The sequence below is a fragment of the Carassius gibelio genome, chromosome B13 (assembly GCF_023724105.1).
Source record: "Carassius gibelio isolate Cgi1373 ecotype wild population from Czech Republic chromosome B13, carGib1.2-hapl.c, whole genome shotgun sequence".
In the NCBI taxonomy this organism is placed as follows: Eukaryota; Metazoa; Chordata; class Actinopteri; order Cypriniformes; family Cyprinidae; genus Carassius; species Carassius gibelio.
Window position 1 is genome coordinate 26,310,452 of NC_068408.1, and position 18,476 is coordinate 26,328,927.

The following is an 18,476-nucleotide window of genomic DNA, read 5'->3' on the forward strand; positions in this document are numbered from 1 at the left end:
TGGATTTGCAGCACTAAAAATCGCTCGCAGTAGCTCTGCTACTAAATTCATTTTAAAATGGCAATCCATATACAGCTATGAACAGCTGTTCCTTCATCTTAGCTGAGCTTTCAACGTTGATACGAGAAAGGATGAAGCTGATTGGTTAGTTATTGTCACATGACCTGCGGTGCGTTTGCGGCATTCTGAAAAGTTTAGATGTTGAGCGCGTTGCTTCCATTATAAGCGCGTATACCGCGCGCCTACATTGGAAATAACGAACTTGCGCGCACAAAATACGTGATGTGAACAGCCCCTAATGATCCGCTAGCAGGCCGTCAAAAAAACGCATTCCAGGGGCGGCGCTAGGGTTGGGCTAAGGGTGCATAAGCCCCGAATATTTTGTTACCTTGTCTTTCTCATAGAGCAAAACAATTGATCAGAAAAACAAATGTAGCTGCCGCGATTACCCAGTCATGACAAGTGCATATTACATACATATATATATATATATATATATATATATATATATATATATATATATACACAGTACAGAATATAAATATGACGTATTTTCAGTTGTTTCATACTTTTTTGTTATGTACAGTACAGACCAAAAGTTTGGACACACCGTCTCATTCAAAGAGTTTTCTTTATTTTCATGACTATTGACTATTGTAGAGTCACACTGAAGGCATCAAGGGCTATTTGAGCAAGAAGGAGAGTGATGGGGTGCTGCACCAGATGACCTGGCCTCCACAGTCACCGGACCTGAACCCAGTCGAGATGGTTTAGGGGTGAGCTGGACCGCAGACAGAAGGCAAAAGGGCCAACAAGTGCTAAGCATCTCTCAGGGAACTCCTTCAAGACTGTTGGAAGACCATTTCAGGTGACGACCTCTTGAAGCTCATCAAGAGAATGCCAAGAGTGTGCAAAGCAGTAATCAAAACAAAAAGTGGCTACTTTGAAGAACCAAGAATATTACATATTTTCGTTTGTTTCACACTTGTTTGTTATGTATATAATTCCATATATAATTCCACATGTGTTAATTCATAGTTTTGATGCCTTCAGTGTGAATCTACAATTTTCATAGTCATGAAAATAAAGAAAACTCTTTGAATGAGAAGGTGTGTCCAAACTTTTGGTCTGTACTGTACATAAGAAAAAAGTATGAAACAACTGAAAATACGTCATATTTATATTCTATACTCTGAGAGAGAGAGAGTGTGTGAGAGAGAGAGAGAGAGGAGAAATGTAACAGTTTAATGTTGTATGTAAACTGTGTTTGAGAGAGAGAGAGAGAGAGAGAGAGAGAGAGAGGTGTTCAGAGAGGAGTCTGTTGGATGTTTAGTTTTATGGACTCAATGTTGAAAATGTAAAACATTTCAAACACTGTTGGCAGAAGTGAAAAATAAATAATTTTAGGAACTTACAATTTTGTTTGATTCCATGATGTATTTTACTGAACATGAGTATTTACATTTAAATTATTTTAATTTACTGACAGTTACTTATATCTTGTCTTTTAACTTTATTAAGATCAGATTCTGCAGGTAAAATAACAATATTAAGGTGACTTGACTTGGACTTGACTTGACATAGCTTGTGACTTGACTTGACTTGACTTGCCCAAGAAAAAAATACTTGGGACTTACTTGAGACTTGAAGGTTAAGACTTGAGACTTACTTGAGACTTGCACATGTGTGACTTGGTCCCATCTCTGGTTCAAACTTTATTGATACTATTTTCCTAACCTCATTCACACTTTCTGCACTCTTTATTGAGCCAGAGTGCTTATTCTTGCATACTTTTTCCCTTTATCTAAGGGATAATCAGGCATTAATTGTCCTTTTATTATCAAGGCTCATCATACATTCATCCCTCTCAAGTGGCTACTAGTTGCGTCCAACTCCACCCAGCCACCCTGAAGTGAGTGTCCAAGAATGGTGCGCAACCTTTACCCACCCAACACGGAATTTCTTTGTTCACACATTCATTCGTCCGGACACAGATACATCCACACAACAAAACACAGCTCTACCTAGAGCTCGCTCTACCTAGAGCGTCCTTAAGGGCCCATCTATTCAGTCCTTCGAGAATTTCACTTATACATTCTCAAAGCGGTATCCATGGGACTTTTCCGCGCGATTCCTTAACTAATCTGCTTATCCGTTTATCACTGTCCTTACCCGGCACAGCTATCCAATAAACACAGACCATTGCATACAATGTCTTTCTGCCTACACTATCCAGATTAAAATCAGGCCTTTTCTAAAAGACCTTTCAGTAAACCAAATATGTGTGTGCAGTTTTCTTCTGGAAACAAAACCCCCCATTTTTATTTATTTAATTAGTTCTAAATTTGGAAGAGCAGATTTTAAGTGACCTTACCGCTCAGAACTGACCAGTCAACAACACACACTAATTATATAAGCAAAAATGCTTACCTTATTCTATGGTGGCCACCACTGTGTGTGTGTGTTGCTCATGAGTCAGCTCAAAAGCAGTCGTCCACTCTGCTCCTTTCCAGTCCCATCTGGGGTGCCAAATGTAGTGTATTTTCTTCTTCCGTGGCTCTGAGGAATCACACTATCTCAGGGTTTTGTTTCCATAAGAAAGATTTTATTTTCAAGAGAAAATAAAACCGAGAAAGCTCTGCAGAACAGTCTCCCGAGTCTGTGTCGGTTCTCTATTTTATACAGTGCTTCTGAAGGCGTGCCCATGTTCAATACATTTCATACATATGGTTCTGTTTATCAACTCTTTTACCTTTTATGGCTGTGTCTCCAGCTTGCTTTTAGTATTTACAATTTATTTTAAGTGAAACGAGGAGGCCTTATCATATATTTTGTCTTATGTCAAAACAGGGTGTCCAGCTTTACTATATGCTGTATTTTGATAATGTCTGCACCAAGGAGGTCTGCTCATATATTTTGTCATATGTCCAAATAGAGTCTGCAGCTGCACCATATACTATACCCCTGCACTCTCTGCACATTCCATTCTCACGCAGGCCTCTACATACAGTCAAATGCATGATTATAACAGTAGAATAACTTGATACATAAATGGCTAGATTCACATTGATTATGCCTGATTAGTTTACATATTGACCAATAAAAATCTTCCACAGCGGTCACACTAGCCTTTGAACGTGCAAAATTATTTCGGACGCCGCTGCGAATATGAGCGGGAGCAAGATATAATGGTTTCCCCTCAGTTATCACAACATGGATTAATCTGTGCTTTTACTGTGTCTTTGGTGACAGCGTCGAAAGCATCTTATTATATTGTACTCTGTCTCTCTCTATATATAAATATATACACACTAAACAAAAAAAAATATAGAACGTGTCCTCATTCAAATGTGCCATCTGTTCCTGTTTCCATTGACACTGCGAACCATGCAGCTTCTTTTAAATATGTATTATAAAAAATAGGATGCTGTGCTACGGCTAAAATTAGCACTTGATTTTTTAATTTCTGTACAGAGAGGTCACACAGTGATGTTTCGATCATCTACTGGTCACACGACTTCACGTGATGCAAATTCGCAGGTCAGAGTTCACCAAACTTGAACTTTCGAACGCAGCGAAATGCGAAATATTTCGCATAAGCCTGCGTTTCCGGTCCTGCGCATTCGCATGCGTATGACTGGAAGTCAATGGAACGAAAAGTGCAGTGTGACCGCCCCTTGATGGTTGAAGCTGTCCTTCAGTCTGCTGGTCCTGGCCTGGAGACTCCGCAGTCTCCTCCCTGATGGCAGCAGACTGAAGAAGCTGTGTGATGGGTATATACAGTATGTCACTTTCATATATATATATATATATATATATATATATATATATATATATATATATATATATATATATATATATATATATATATACTATATATAGTACACACATATCAATCAATCACCTTTATTTATATAGTGCTTTAAACAAAATACATTGCGTCAAAGCACTGAACAACATTCATTTGGAAAACAGTGTCTCAATAATGCAAAATGATAGTTAAAGGCAGTTCATCATTGAATTCAGTTATGTCATCTCTGTTCAGTTTAAATAGTGTCTGTGCATTTATTTGCAATCAAGTCAATGATATCGCTGTAGATGAAGTGACCCCAACTAAGCAAGCCAGAGGTGACAGCGGCAAGGAACCGAAACTCCATCGGTGACAGAATGGAGTAAAAAACCTTGGGAGAAACCAGGCTCAGTTGGGGGGCCAGTTCTCCTCTGACCAGACGAAACCAGTAGTTCAATTCCAGGCTGCAGCAAAGTCAGATTGTGCAGAAGAATCATCTGTTTCCTGTGGTCTTGTCCTGGTGGTCCTCTGAGACAAGGTCTTTACAGGGGATCTGTATCTGGGGCTCTAGTTGTCCTGGTCTCCGCTGTCTTTCAGGGCAGTAGAGGTCCTTTCTATGTGCTGATCCACCATCTGGTCTGGATACGTACTGGATCCGGGCGACTGCAGTGACCCTCTGATCTGGATACAGACTGGATCTGGTGGCCACGGTGACCTCGGAACAAGAGAGAAACAGACAAATATTAGCGTAGAAGCCATTCTTCTAATGATGTAGCAAGTACATAGGGTGTTATGGGAAGTGAAGTTATGTGAATTACCTAATTAATGCAGCCTAAAAATCCTTTAACGGATTTGGATATTAAAAGCATATTAGTATGTTATGTGTATGCCAGGTTAAAGAGATGGGTCTTTAATCTAGATTTAAACTGCAAGAGTGTGTCTGCCTCCCGAACAATGTTAGGTACACTGTAAAAAATAATTCAGTGGCTTAGTAAATTTCACAAAAATAAAGAGCTATATTAACTTAATAAAATCTTTTGAAATCATTTAAGTGATATTTTGAGTGGGTCAGATTAAAAATAATAATTAAAAATCCAACAAATAATTTCTCTAAAATTTACATATATTATTTAAGTTTATGTAATGAAAATAAATAAGTATTTAACTAACTAATTATATTTTTAATATACCTTCAATATTTCTGGTGAATTCTAATAGAAATATTTGATAATTATTTACTTGTACTGATCTGTTTTAGAAACTAAAATTATTAAGTATTTCCTACCAATTTTCCTAAATAAAGTTCCAGCTTAATAAATGAAAGTTTAAATAAATTGAGTAAATTTCGCGGCTAAAGTGATCACGTGTGCAGCTCCGCAGGAAAAAAAAAAAATCTGCTTTCCTCAGCAGCGACGTCGACTAGCCATACACCTCACAACTCCTGGTAAGTAACGTTAGTCAGCTAATCCTACTTACGTTTGTAACACTTTATTAAAAAGTTAATAATTATTAAGCATTTCCTAACAATTGTCTTTGTATTTTACGTCATATTCAACAAGTTTCGTAGCTTAATCGAAGTCACCTGAAGGACGGCTTTCCTCAGCAACGGCAAGGCCCGCACTCCTCTCATATTGTGGTACGTTATGTAATTTATCCAGCTAGTTAATACTAATTATGTTTGTAATGTTTAATTCAGAAGTTAATTATTAAGGATTTCCTAACAATTGTGTTTGTATTTTGCGTCATCTTAAGAAGTTTAACAAGTTTCGCGGCTCAAACAAGAGGCACCTGTCACTGAAGGACTGCTTTTCTCAGCTACGACGTGAACAGCATCACTCGAATTTCCTGTAAGTAACGTAGTCATTTTATAACTATGTATATTTGCAATAATGTATTCAAAAGTTGATTAAACATTGACCGTGTGTACGTGTACATAACAGTGTAGTTTTCTAAGTTAGTTAGTGGGGCAGCCATATGTATGTTAGTTTTTTTTTTTTTTTTTTTTGGAGTGGGTTAACGTTCGTACTATTTGGATCACCGTTTATTTCAACCGCCATTTGAAAGTCTAACGATAAGTGTAACCGTGGTCCAGCAACTATACATGCCCAATGGAAAACGATTTTGTACAGGTTCCCCTTTGGGGTCAGTGGCTTGTGAAAAGGGAACACATCATTTATGAACTTTCAAATGACAACATTCTGTCTTGTAAAAAGCTGTCACGTTTTTGTAAAACATCATAATTAATACATGAACTCAGGTATGAGATCTTAAATCACCACTACAAATACTCCATGCAAAAGTATTTAAAATGGCGTGGACATAACATAGACTGGTGCGTTTTAATCAGCTCCCACTATATGCTCCGTTGTAAAATCATTCTAGTACACTGAAACTTATGACATACAATATCGGTCAAAACTTTGAAAACATTAAGCTTTTTAATGTAACAAATCCAGACCTAGTGGGTATTGAAGGACAGCCGAGGCTTGGTGAGGGGTATGTTGTTTTAATTGAGTGAACTTACTAAATTTCTTAAGAGTGTGTTTAAATATATTCATTTTGATTTGAATTAAGTAATATTTTTGTTCCCTGAAACAGATCAGTTTAATTTTCCATCCTTAAATAGTTTGATAGAAATTTCACAAATATATTATGTGTATTATAAATGAACAATTTGTTAGTCAAATACTAAATTGTTTTAGTGGAAAAAATAAAATATAACTGTACATTTTAGATAAAATAAACTGTTGTATTTTTAGTCAGTTAATATGTTTACATTTATGCATTTGGCAGACGCTTTTTTCCAAAGCAACTTACATTATTTCCTCAATAAAAGCCTATAGCATTGATTTACAGCATAGAAGCTCGCAGTTGGTCTCTTTTCATTTTTCTTTTAGGGTTATTGTTAAAAATAAATGTCCCTATGTAGAAAATTAACCTGTCTTGTTGTTAAGAAGAATGCTGTTAATTTTTGCAACTCCTCCCCCTAGTAAACTTTGTTTGAGATTTTACCTATCATATGGTCCAACAGAATTTTTGCTTCTTCAGGTGCTATTTGTTTTGTGTATTTGTCACTTTCTTGTAACATTCAGGTTTGAATGTTAGCTCTAACCAGTTATCTTTAAAATTTGCCTGTAGGGTTCAGCTGATCTACCCATCTTCGTACAAGCAGAGTTGGCAGAGGAGGTCATAAAAATCTACATCCTTCGGGACAATGATGGGGCAGTCAGCGATGTAATCTTGGGAATCACAGCAGAGCCTGCTGCCATCTTTTGGGAGTCACATTGGATTTGAGATATCCCAAGACCCACAAATACAGGTCCTTCTCCAAAAATTAGCATATTGTGATAAAGTTCATTATTTTCCTTAATGTAATGATAAAAATTAAACTTTCATATATTTTAGATTCATTGCACACCAACTGAAATATTTCAGGTCTTTTATTGTTTAAATACTGATGCTTTTGGCATACAGCTCATGAAAACCCCAAACTCCTATCTCAAAAAATTAGCTTATTTCATCTGACCAATAAAAGAAAAGTGTTTTTAATACAAAAAAAAGTCAACCTTCAAATAATTATGTTCAGTTATGCACTCAATACTTGGTCGGGAATCCTGCAGAAATGACTGCTTCAGTGTGGCGTGGCATGGAGGCAATCAGCCTGTGGCACTGCTGAGGTGTTATGGAGGCCCAGGATGCCTTGATAGCGGCCTTAAGCTCATCCAGAGTGTTGGATCATGCGTCTCTCAACTATCTCTTCACAATATCCCACAGATTCTCTATGGGGTTCAGGTCAGGAGAGTTGGCAGGCCAATTGAGCACAGTAATACCATGGTCCGTAAACCATTTACCAGTGGTTTTGGCACTGTGAGCAGGTGCCAGGTCATGCTAAAAAACGAAATCATCTCCATAAAGCTTTTTAGCAGATGGAAGCATGAAGTGCTCCAAAATCTACTGATAACTAGCTGCATTGACCCTGCCCTTGATAAAACACAGTGGACCAACACCAGCAGCTGACATGGCACCCCAGACCATCACTGACTGTGGGTACTTGACACTGGATTTCAGGCATTTTGGAATTTCCTTCTCCCCAGTCTTCCTCCAGACTCTGGCACCTTGATTTCCGAATGACATGCAAAATTGGCTTTCATCCAAAAAAAGTACTTAGGACCACTGAGCAACAGTCCAGTGCTGCTTCTCTGTAGCCCATTTCCTGCACACGCCTGTGCACGGTGGCTCTGGATGTTTCTACTCCAGACTCAGTCCACTGCTTCCGCAGGTCCCCCAAGGTCTGGAATCGGTCCTTCTCCACAATCTTCCTCAGGATCCGGTCACCTCTTCTCGTTGTGCAGCGTTTTTTGCCACACTTTTTCTTTCCTACAGACTTCCCACTGAGGTGCCTTGATACAGCACTCTGGGAACAGCCTATTCGTTCAGAAATTTATTTCTGTGTCTTCCCCTCTCGCTTGAGGGTGTCAATGATGGCCTTCTGGACAGCAGTCAGGTCGGCAGTCTTACCCATGATTGCCGTTTTGAGTAATGAACCAGGCTGGGAGTTTTTAAAAGCCTCAGGAATCTTTTGCAAGTGTTTAGAGTTAATTAGCTGATTCAGATGATTAGGTTAATAGCTCGTTTAGAGAACCTTTTCATGATATGCTAATTTTTTGAGATAGGAATTTTGGGTTTTCATGAGCTGTATGCCAAAATCATCAGTATTAAAACAATAAAAGACCTGAAATATTTCAGTTGGTGTGCAATGAATCTAGAATATATGAAAGTTAAATTTTTATCATTACATTACGGAAAATAATGAACTTCATCACAATATGCTAATTTTTTGAGAGGGACCTGTACTCACTTAAGTTGTTCCAAAAACTGTTTCTTGAGCTGGATCCTCCAAAACTCTGTTAATGTTCAGAGGTTAAAAAATTATCTTCTTGCATAGTAGTGGTTCATGATCATCCCACAGAATGGGTATTCCTGATGTAAGTGTTTCTGTTATCGGATTAATTCTGTTGAAGGGATAGTTCACCCAAAAAGATGATTTTGTCATAATTTACTCTCCCTCAATTTGTCCCAAACCTGTACGAGTTTCTTTCTTCTGTTGAACACAAAAGATATTTTAAGTGAAGTGACGTGACATTCAGCAAAGTATTAAAGAGTGTTGGTTAACGCAGTTAAAGGTTGCCATTGACTTTGCATAGTATACTTTTTTTTTTCCTACCATGGAAGTCAATGGCAACTTTCAACTATCTGTTAACCAACATTCATTAAATCATATTTTGTGTTCAACACAAGAAAGAAATTCGTACAGATTTGGGACAACCCGGGGGGGGGGGGGGGATGGGGGGGGCGAGTACATTATGACAACATCATCTTTTTGGGTGAACTATCCCTTTAATATTGATGTAAGTGTTGCTTTTATTTTTTTATGGTTTAATGTTGAGTGTGACTGCAAATGGCTGGTATGCACCAGGAACAAAGTAAGATGTCATTTCTCTTATGTATGTCTTATCGTATTTTACATGTAATCTACTTGAATACTAAGATGGATGAAATGTTTCATAAGGTTTAATCATTTCCCTTATGGCTACTTTACAGTTTTAATTTTTGCAATTTACTGGAATATTAAAATGGATAAGATGTTTCAAAGGTTGATTTTAGACTTTGTCTTATGTTTAATTGACAAATAAATTTTCAATAAAAAAATGTGTTTCTTTCTTTATTTGGTTTTATTATATTAATTATAAAGGGTAAATGGTGTAAAAAAAAAAAAGTGAATGCAACATTTTGATAATTTATAGTCCAATATTAAGTTAAATTCACTTTTACATGTAGTAAACGTAGCACATTTTTTTGGTTAAATTTCATCCAATATTTCAATTATATCTACTCAATATTTTTTGTTTATTTTACATAGAATTACAGTTGTGGTGTTTTATAATTTTGATTATATCTAATTAATTTTATTTCTCATATAAAGTAATTCAGTTATTCAGATTTACTTAATTTTTTTACTGACAATTACTCAATTTAAACAGTATATTTCATTGATTTCACAGCTTTAAAATTTACTCAATTTTTTTGAGTGTAAAAATGTTTCACCAAAAAAATTGAGTAAATAATAGTTAAACTTTTTACAGTGTAGGTTATTCCAGAGTTTAGGCGCCAAATAGGAAAAGGATCTGCCGCCCGCAGTTAATTTTGATATTCTAGGTATTATCAAATTGCCTGAGTTTTGAGAACGTAGCGGACGTAGAGGAGTATAATGTAAAAGGAGCTCATTCAAATACTGAGGTGCTAAACCATTCAGGGCTTTATAATTAATAAGCAATATTTTAAAATCTATGCGATGTTTGATAGGGAGCCAGTGCAGTGTGGACAGGACCGGGCTGCATTTTGGACTAGCTGTAGTTTGTTTACCAAGCGTGCAGAACAACCACCCAATAAAGCATTACAATAGTCTAACCTTGAAGTCATAAATGCATGGATTAACATTTCTGCCTTTGACATTGAGAGCATAAGCCGTAATTTAGATATATTTTTGAGATGGAAAAATGCAGTTTTACAAATGCTAGAAACGTGGCTTTCTAAGGAAAGATTGTGATCAAGTAGCACACCTAGGTTCCTAACTGATGACGAAGAATTGACAGAGCAATCATCAAGTCTTAGACAGTGTTCTAGGTTATTACAAGCGGAGTTTTTAGGCCCTATGATTAACACCTCTGTTTTTTTCTGAATTTAGCAGTAAGAAATTACATATATTTTAGTTACTTATAACTTTTATTTTAGATGCAATTTATCAGCCCTAATTCTGCCCTGTATAGTAATTAGTTTACAGATAAGGGCAAAAAATATTTCATTAGTACTTTAATACTATTAACAAATGCTTTAACAGATGAAAGAGAAAAAGGAGACATTAGTCATTTACCAGTTACCTAAATTCTCAATGCAATCACATAAGAGTACTGGGATTCACCTCTACTTTTGAAAACATGAATTTTCTTTCTGTTCCATGTATCAGTACAGCACTCAACCGACTTTTTTCATTGTGCAGCTAATGTTACTGATATGCCTCAGTGCATTTAAAAATCCGCAACGAACACCTGTCTACTCCAAGTGACAAAACAAAATAATAAAAATTTGTCCTCATAAGTTATGTTAAGCCACTTCATTTCATCCTCCCTCTGTGTGGGAGGTACATCGCTGGTGTGGTAAAAATATTAACATCACAGTGTTTAATAGTATTCTATGTGTGTTCCCACCCCATCGCTCCTTACCTGCCGGCTAGCGAAACAGAAGTTTAACACATTATAAGGAAGTATAAGGAAGTTTGTAATCGTATTTACTTCCACGTTGCAAAATTAGGTGGATAAATAGCCTAAATTAGTGCCAGTCAATAAATGATGTCATATCGAAGTTATGATAAAATTGATGTTAATAACCAAATTTTTACTCAATATAGATTAATCTAACATCATATCACACAACGGAAATACATGTTACAGCAACCAGTCAGTGCATGTTGCTAATAAGTCTTAATGTTCTGTGTGTATGTTTGAATGCATGGAGTAGTTCCCTTTCAAAACTGCATCCTCTAGGGGGCGCTATGGGGAACACCTCGTCGTGACCCGTGTCTGAAGCCATCTGCTTCCCGCGGTTCAGGACCCGCCACTGCTGAGGCACGGAGGAGAGCGCTCAGCTGCCTTTAAATCCTTCATTTCACGAAGGTCCAGGTCTGAGCCCGAACAACATAGGGGTTCTGGCCCGTCTCGATCTGAGGATCAAAGGAAGGCTAGTGTCACGGCTCGTGCTCCTCCCCCGCCTAAAGGCAGGGGTAAGAGGAATCGTGGGTCATGAGGAGATAAGCAGGATCTGAGGGATGTGATTCAGATGAGGCAGTGTTTTTGTCCGAAAATTCCTCACATAACAATCTCCTGTGCTGGACCTATGATATTTTTGGCTGGTTCTATGTTCATGTAGCAACCACCTTACTGATGGTCCGGACTAAAAGCAGCCCCTTGAGCAGCGCTCCAGTGCAGGAGGGTGGGTGAGTATGTAACCCTTTTTGTATATACTTGTGTATTAAATTGCTAGTGGTTATGTATCTACTAACAAACTCTGTGGGTTTCCTTTACCGTGCTCAGTTACGGCGTTTACTAAACACTCATTAGCACTGGCCGTCCGTCCTCGTGCTCTGGTATTAGGCCACCTTGAGGGGTCTCCTGGCAACTTAGCTGTGCTAACGCATCCAGCGGGAAGTGGAGGTGGTAGTTACGGAAATCTTCCTGTATATACTTCCTCTGGTGATGCTCCCCTTGCCAGAGGTTTGCAAAATTTCAGCTTGCCTCTCCCGTGCGGTTCAGCGCTTCTGCGATGCTTAGGAACCTTTAAGTACACACGCTAAGCTCTGTGTACTTTCTAAAATCCAAGTGAGTGGTAAATGTGCACGCAAGACTCTGCGCACTTTTCTGAAATTCTATATAAAATACTTTACGAGATGATTAGAACTGGGTTCCTTGGGCTCCATTCAGCCAGAGTGTATTTGTTTTTACACTTCAACCATCACTTCCCTGAACGTGATGGGCTATCTGGGTGATTCTCGTGGTAGTTTAGCAGCTCTCCCCTTTTCCAGGAAGCGTCGCCTATGAGTGCGCTACTCTGAATTCGGAGTTCTCCTCTCATATTAGACTGAGTTTTATGTCTTTTCCCCAGAGTGCTCCAGCATTATTTTCACAGATTGAGTTGATGACTCTCAAACATATTGTTTGAGATGCACCATTCCATCTATGAGCTGCTTGATCAGAGTGCCACAAGAGCCCCTCCTTAGAACAGTATTTAAAAATCCATGTTATGGTAAGTGTGCAAGTAAAGTCTTTTCACACACACAGATGAAATTCACACTGTGTTATGTTCGCACGCTAGTGCTCTGCATTCTTTCTAAAATCCTATATGGTGAGGACTTTGTGCGTTTGCTTCGTGCCCTTTCTTGAGTCGGTAAAAGCCCGTTCATCTTTGGCACCACTCCATTTATCTAAACAGGGTGTTGTTACTAGGGATCTGTTGAGACAGCTCCTTCAGCAAGCTTATGCGAGAGCCAGCGTTAGCCCCTGTGTGACAGGTAAGACCTTGTGGGTTCTTAGCCGTATCCCTCTAAAGGAATCCTTCCTGATTCCAAGCCTTTAGCTCTACCCCGGGCCGAGGCCCCAACAAATAAAAACTGGGTATGTAGCTCAGGCCTTTGGCCGTAAGGGAGATTGTCATGGACCGGTCTAAACGTCCCAGGGGCAACTCCCATGGAAATGGTAGAGTTGGTACTTAGTGTTTGACATGATTCTCCCCTCAGCATGGCAGCGTGGGTATACTGTTCCCCTAAACACCCTCTAGAGGACGCAGTTCAAAGTTCCCTTGAAAGAGAACATCTCAGGTTACGAATGTAACCATGGTTCCCTGAGTAGGGAATGAGACAATGCGACAATGCGACTAAAACTGAAAGACCTTCATGACAAACTGTCAAAATAAAAGTACGGTTTAACTTGAAATGATGACTATTACATTCCCTTTAAAAGCCAGTTGCACTTTCACCCTGGTGGATTTGCTATTTACATGGCAGAATTTGAAAGAGCAAAGACTAAACGCTTCTCCACAGAGGAAATGGAGAGCAGACCATCTATGGGACAAGCCTCTATCTTTATGTACACAATACAAATCTTTTACATGGTCATCCTTTCGTTTTTAATATTCGGCATGTTTGTGTGCTGCTGCACATCCCTGTGTGTGTAATAAGCATACTGTATGCACGTTGTGGACCCACCTATAGGCACATATTACTAATACACCCTTTAAATATTAAATAAATAAATATAAATACCGCAACATTGACTTTACATCAGGTTTTAGTTAGTCAGTGGTGCTACCGTTTTCAGTTGCCTCAAAATTGCAATGTGCTTGAATACACTTTGTTTTCTGACCAATACACGCATGGGTGACCAGATGGGTGCAAGTGAATTTGCTATTTAAACAACGTGGTGCTGGACATGAAAAAGAAACTGCATCGAGCTGAAACTACAAGCAGTAAGCACTTGTCTTGTGTCTGGCATTGCACTGCACCAGGTGTATGATACAGCCGTTATACTTTTGTGTGTCTACTATACAAACTCAGGCTCCATATGAAGCACCACTGCGCAGACTTGGGCTCTAAATGAACCACTAATGCACAGACTGCACTCTAGTAAATTGTTGCTAGTGTATATTACATGGAACTAAAACTAATGAAAACACACACACACACACAGTTCAAAAGATGAGAGTTTAAATTCTTAGGAAGTCCCAAAGTTCTAGTACTTCCCACATAGCAAACGGACTTGCCCCATGTGTGGCCTCAAGGTGGCACTGCTGGCCTCCTGTCGGCAATGGCATTTACCCTTTCAGCCAGAGCTGGGCCATGTGTGGCAATGACAGCACGGTGGGGATCCGGCAAACAGCATGAGGGCCGATTGTTGGTGGGAGGAGTGTGGCCCAGATAAGTCCAGTGATATGTGGTTCCATATCAGGCTAAGATCTGGCAGCATATTATGTGACCCATGATAAATAAGATAAATACAATATTGCATGATAATGGTTAAATGATCACAAACATTTTAATGTACAGTGTAGTATTGTTAAAATGTAGTCTTTGAAATGGCAAGTCAAAACAAAATGAAACATTATCATTTAAAAATTAAGCAAATCAGTCAAGTTCATTAAACTGCACTTAATTATAATTTTATAAAATTTTATATAAGTATTCTTGGTACAAATAATCTTAGAATCCTTACATGAAAAGAGAGAGAGAGTATTTAACCGTTATCATGTAATATTTATTTGGTTTACTATGGGACACACACTGATTTATAATAGAGAGTGGGGGCACATCAATTTTAATACTATGCTGTCATGCACAAGCATTAAATAAAACGATCATGAAAGTATTTTATTTTTATTTAAATCCTGTATCCATGTGATGTTTGGTGTGAGGAACAGATCCAAATTCAAACCGCATTCATTGGCGATGTGTATCTCCTTACTCTGTAGCTATAGTGATTATTTAAAAATGTGCCTTTACGAAGTGTTACAACAAGTTTTACGGCAGCGATATTAAACGCTTATTGGCTCTCGTCGGTTTCGTCAGAGATTGTGACTTGCCGTGTTTCCGGTGATATGTGTTTTGAATGAGAAATGCGTGCCTTAAGGGAGTGGATCGGGATAGTATTTTAAGCATTTAACAACTTAAATTATGCCCTGCTCCTCGCACTATTATATTCTGCCAGAGTGCACTGCAACTGATATTAGGCTTGCCACCTTCAATACAGAAAAATAAGGGACACCTGAGGGACACACCCCTCGGGGCCACGATGACCAAAGGTCAGATGACGTGCCAGTGGTGGTAAATCACAACTTAAAACATGTTTTCATAAAAATATTAATTGCTAATGAACTTAAGTAATTGTATAAGGTGGCGTGAACACAGATTTTGTATAAAATATTTGTCATTGTTTGCGGACAGTAACACCATACAAACAGTGAAACCACATAATAAATAATTGGTCTACAAACATTTCTAAATTTATGTAAAACACACAATTTTATTATTATTATTATTGGTAATCTATTTTATATAGTGTATTGTTAATTCTACAGTAGCCTATTGAAGAATGCAATCATTTAAATTAGTTAAGTTGTTTATTTGCTTCACATAGGCACTGTATTTTTTATTATTAAATATATCTCTCTTGTCTCTTATTAAAATAATGCTTAGGTATGTGTCTTACTGTACACCTTAACCGTAATAAACAAATTGGTAACACTTTAAAATAAGGTTCATTAGTTAACTATATTCATTAACATTAACCAATAATGAACTGCATTTATACAGCAATTGTTCATCTTTGTTCATTTCCACATTTAATAATACTTTAATAAAATCTTGTTAATATTAGTTAGTGCACTGTGAACTATCATTAACAAACAATGAACAGCTTTATTTCTATTAACTAACATTAACAAAGATTAATAAATACTGTAACAAATGTATTACTCATTATTAGTTCATGTTAGTTAATACACTGATGTTTAATAAATTAACCATATTGTAAAGTGTATGAATGTTGTTTTCCCTAGGCATGCTGTTGCATATCTGACAAGCCACCGTGCTCAACAGAGAACACTCGCCGATAAATTGTGCATTTGGCTTGATACTCATTTCCGCCGACACTTTCCAGCCAAATATTCGAGGGAGTATCTGGAGCAACCTCCGCCATTCTTTCAAATCGACTCTCTGCCAAGAGACCCGCCCTCCTCTGACTCTGATTGGGCGTGAACCTGAAACAAACCAATCAATCCAATGATGGCAGCGAGTATTAATCAATCAGGGGCTGAATAGGACGAGTCTTCACAGAATGCGGGTGGGATGATTTGCATGATTTGCATTAGATGCTGCATTTAAGACAACTCCGAAAATACGGGACAAGCCCCGTCCCGTATTGATTCAAAACGGGACGCGCTATTTTATTCTCAAATACGGGACGATTCCGTATTTTAAGGGACGGGTGGCAACCCTAACTGCAATGCATCTTCATTTGGACTACTATGCTACTGCTCTGTCATATCTGTAATAAATTCTTATGATTAAGTTACATGTGTCTATCTGTTACGTTTCTCTTATAGACTGTATACTTTATACACACTCTTTGTTCTTTATAAAAATAAATAGAGAAACCAATGCAATACGTTTTTTTATTGCACAGTTACATGATGTGTGGGTTTTAAGTCTGATTTTCTATTCAGTTTATTGTACTTTATTGGCATATAGTTTGTGTACATTAAAGCATAAAGCACAAAATGAATAATTGTGATCATAGTAATATACAAGGTAATAATATGAAATGTTAAAATTCCCAGAAAGCAATATAGTGTTGACCCAGATCCACTTGAAATCCACTCGGACCGGATCTGGGCCGACACTGCTTGCTGCCTGGGTTGGGTCTGGGCTATATAAGGATCAGGTGTGGCTCATATTTGGGGATTCTGGTTTACTTAAGGCTGAGAACTGGCCCCAATAATAAAACCTGTTTTGGCCCAGATCAGGGCCAACTAAGGCTGATTAACTGGCTGAGATTCGGGCCAGTTATGGCCCATGTGTGGCCCGAGTCTTTAATCCAGTTCTGGGCCACTTCTGGGCCGTCATTCTTTGTGGTACTTGGGCCAAGGGAAAAGTCATTGTGTGGCCCGGATCTGGGCCAACAACCAGAAAATCACAAAAGCAGAGATTGGCTTACATTTACTGCTTAAAATCAATTCTGGCCCAAATTTCCAGCTAGTAAGGAGACCTTGTTTACTTGCATTTGAGTTGAGAGGGGTTTTCCTTGTTGGCTTGTCTACAGCAGAGAGGAATCACCGTGTTCCTGATTGGTTGCAGATCTGTCATTTGGATGACGTCTTTTGGTAAAAGGCCTTGTGGTGAATGGAGGTTTGCCTTGAGACATAGGAGCTTCAGAAGCGAGCTGATCTGGTCCATCCCAGAAGCTATTGTCCCAATCAGCGTTTTGCATAAATGAACATGATGCTTCAATTTATCGTGGGGACCATACTTGCCAGATTTTTTTATATTTCTGTAAAGTTTCTTAATCATGCGTATGATACTGAAAATCACATTTCATTCACACCCAGATATTTAAAATAAAACAAGCTTTTATTCAACACTTAGCTTCACATATCTTACACACATATTAATAGCTTTATCTGCTAAAAACCTCATATTAAAACATTGATTACATAAAACATATCAAGCATATATATATATATATATATATATATATATATATATATATATATATATATATATATATATATACATACATACAGACATACAGACATAAAACCTATTATTTGTTAACATAGTTACCCTTTTATACTTTTAAATAATTGTTGCTGTTGTTGTTTTGAGAAACACACATCTTTCCGGAATATATGGAAAAAGGGGAGGACAGCCCCATTAATTGATTCAGCAATTTAACAAGTTGTTTTAAGTACTTTCTGTTAATTCATAGAAGTATGAGTTGTATTACTGCTTAAATTTCACACTGTAGTATCACACATAGGTTTCATAGACAATTGGAGGAGCTTTTGGGGCAGACCTGACCTGTTAAAAAGAGATGGTCTTCATCCCTCCTGAGGTCGTGCCGCTCTTCTCTCTAGAAATATGGCAAATAGTCTTAGTGTTTATACTTGACTAACTGGGGCCCAGGTCAGGAAGCAGACAGACTGGCTAAACCGACAGTCTGCTAGCTGCCTCCCGTCACAGAGGTCAGTTAATTCTCAGCACATAGAGACTCTTTCACCTAGATATCACACTATAGAGACTGTGTCTGTTCCCCGAACTAGAAAATACAAAAAACGTCCAAACCAAGTTAAGATTAACAATTTAATTGAGGTTCAACAAATAAAAAAACTATTGCAATATGGATAAACAAATGATAAAGCTTGGCTTATTGAATATCAGATCCATTTCTACGAAAACACTTTTTGTAAATAATTTGATCACTGATCAAAATATAGATGTACTCTCTTTGACAGAAACCTGGCTAAAACCTGATTATTACATTATATTAAATGAGTCCACCCCCCAAGATTACTGTTATAAACACCA

The 18,476-nt window shown here is 37.9% G+C and overlaps 2 long non-coding RNA genes across 3 annotated transcripts in view; one reads left to right on the forward strand and one right to left on the reverse strand.

Moving 5' to 3' along the window:
• The window catches only part of LOC127970693 (uncharacterized), a 56,618-nt gene that overhangs the window by 11,047 nt on the left and 27,095 nt on the right, over nucleotides 1-18,476 (reverse strand). The gene's annotated exons all lie outside the window — the stretch shown is intronic.
• Nucleotides 4,848-8,554, forward strand: LOC127970692 (uncharacterized). 2 transcript variants are annotated; one of them, XR_008156660.1, is made up of 4 exons: nucleotides 4,848-5,234; nucleotides 5,350-5,426; nucleotides 5,543-5,637; nucleotides 6,929-8,554. It is a non-coding gene; the product is annotated as an uncharacterized LOC127970692 (long non-coding RNA). The 2 variants fall into 2 exon arrangements; XR_008156659.1 differs by having other exon boundaries at nucleotides 4,860-5,426.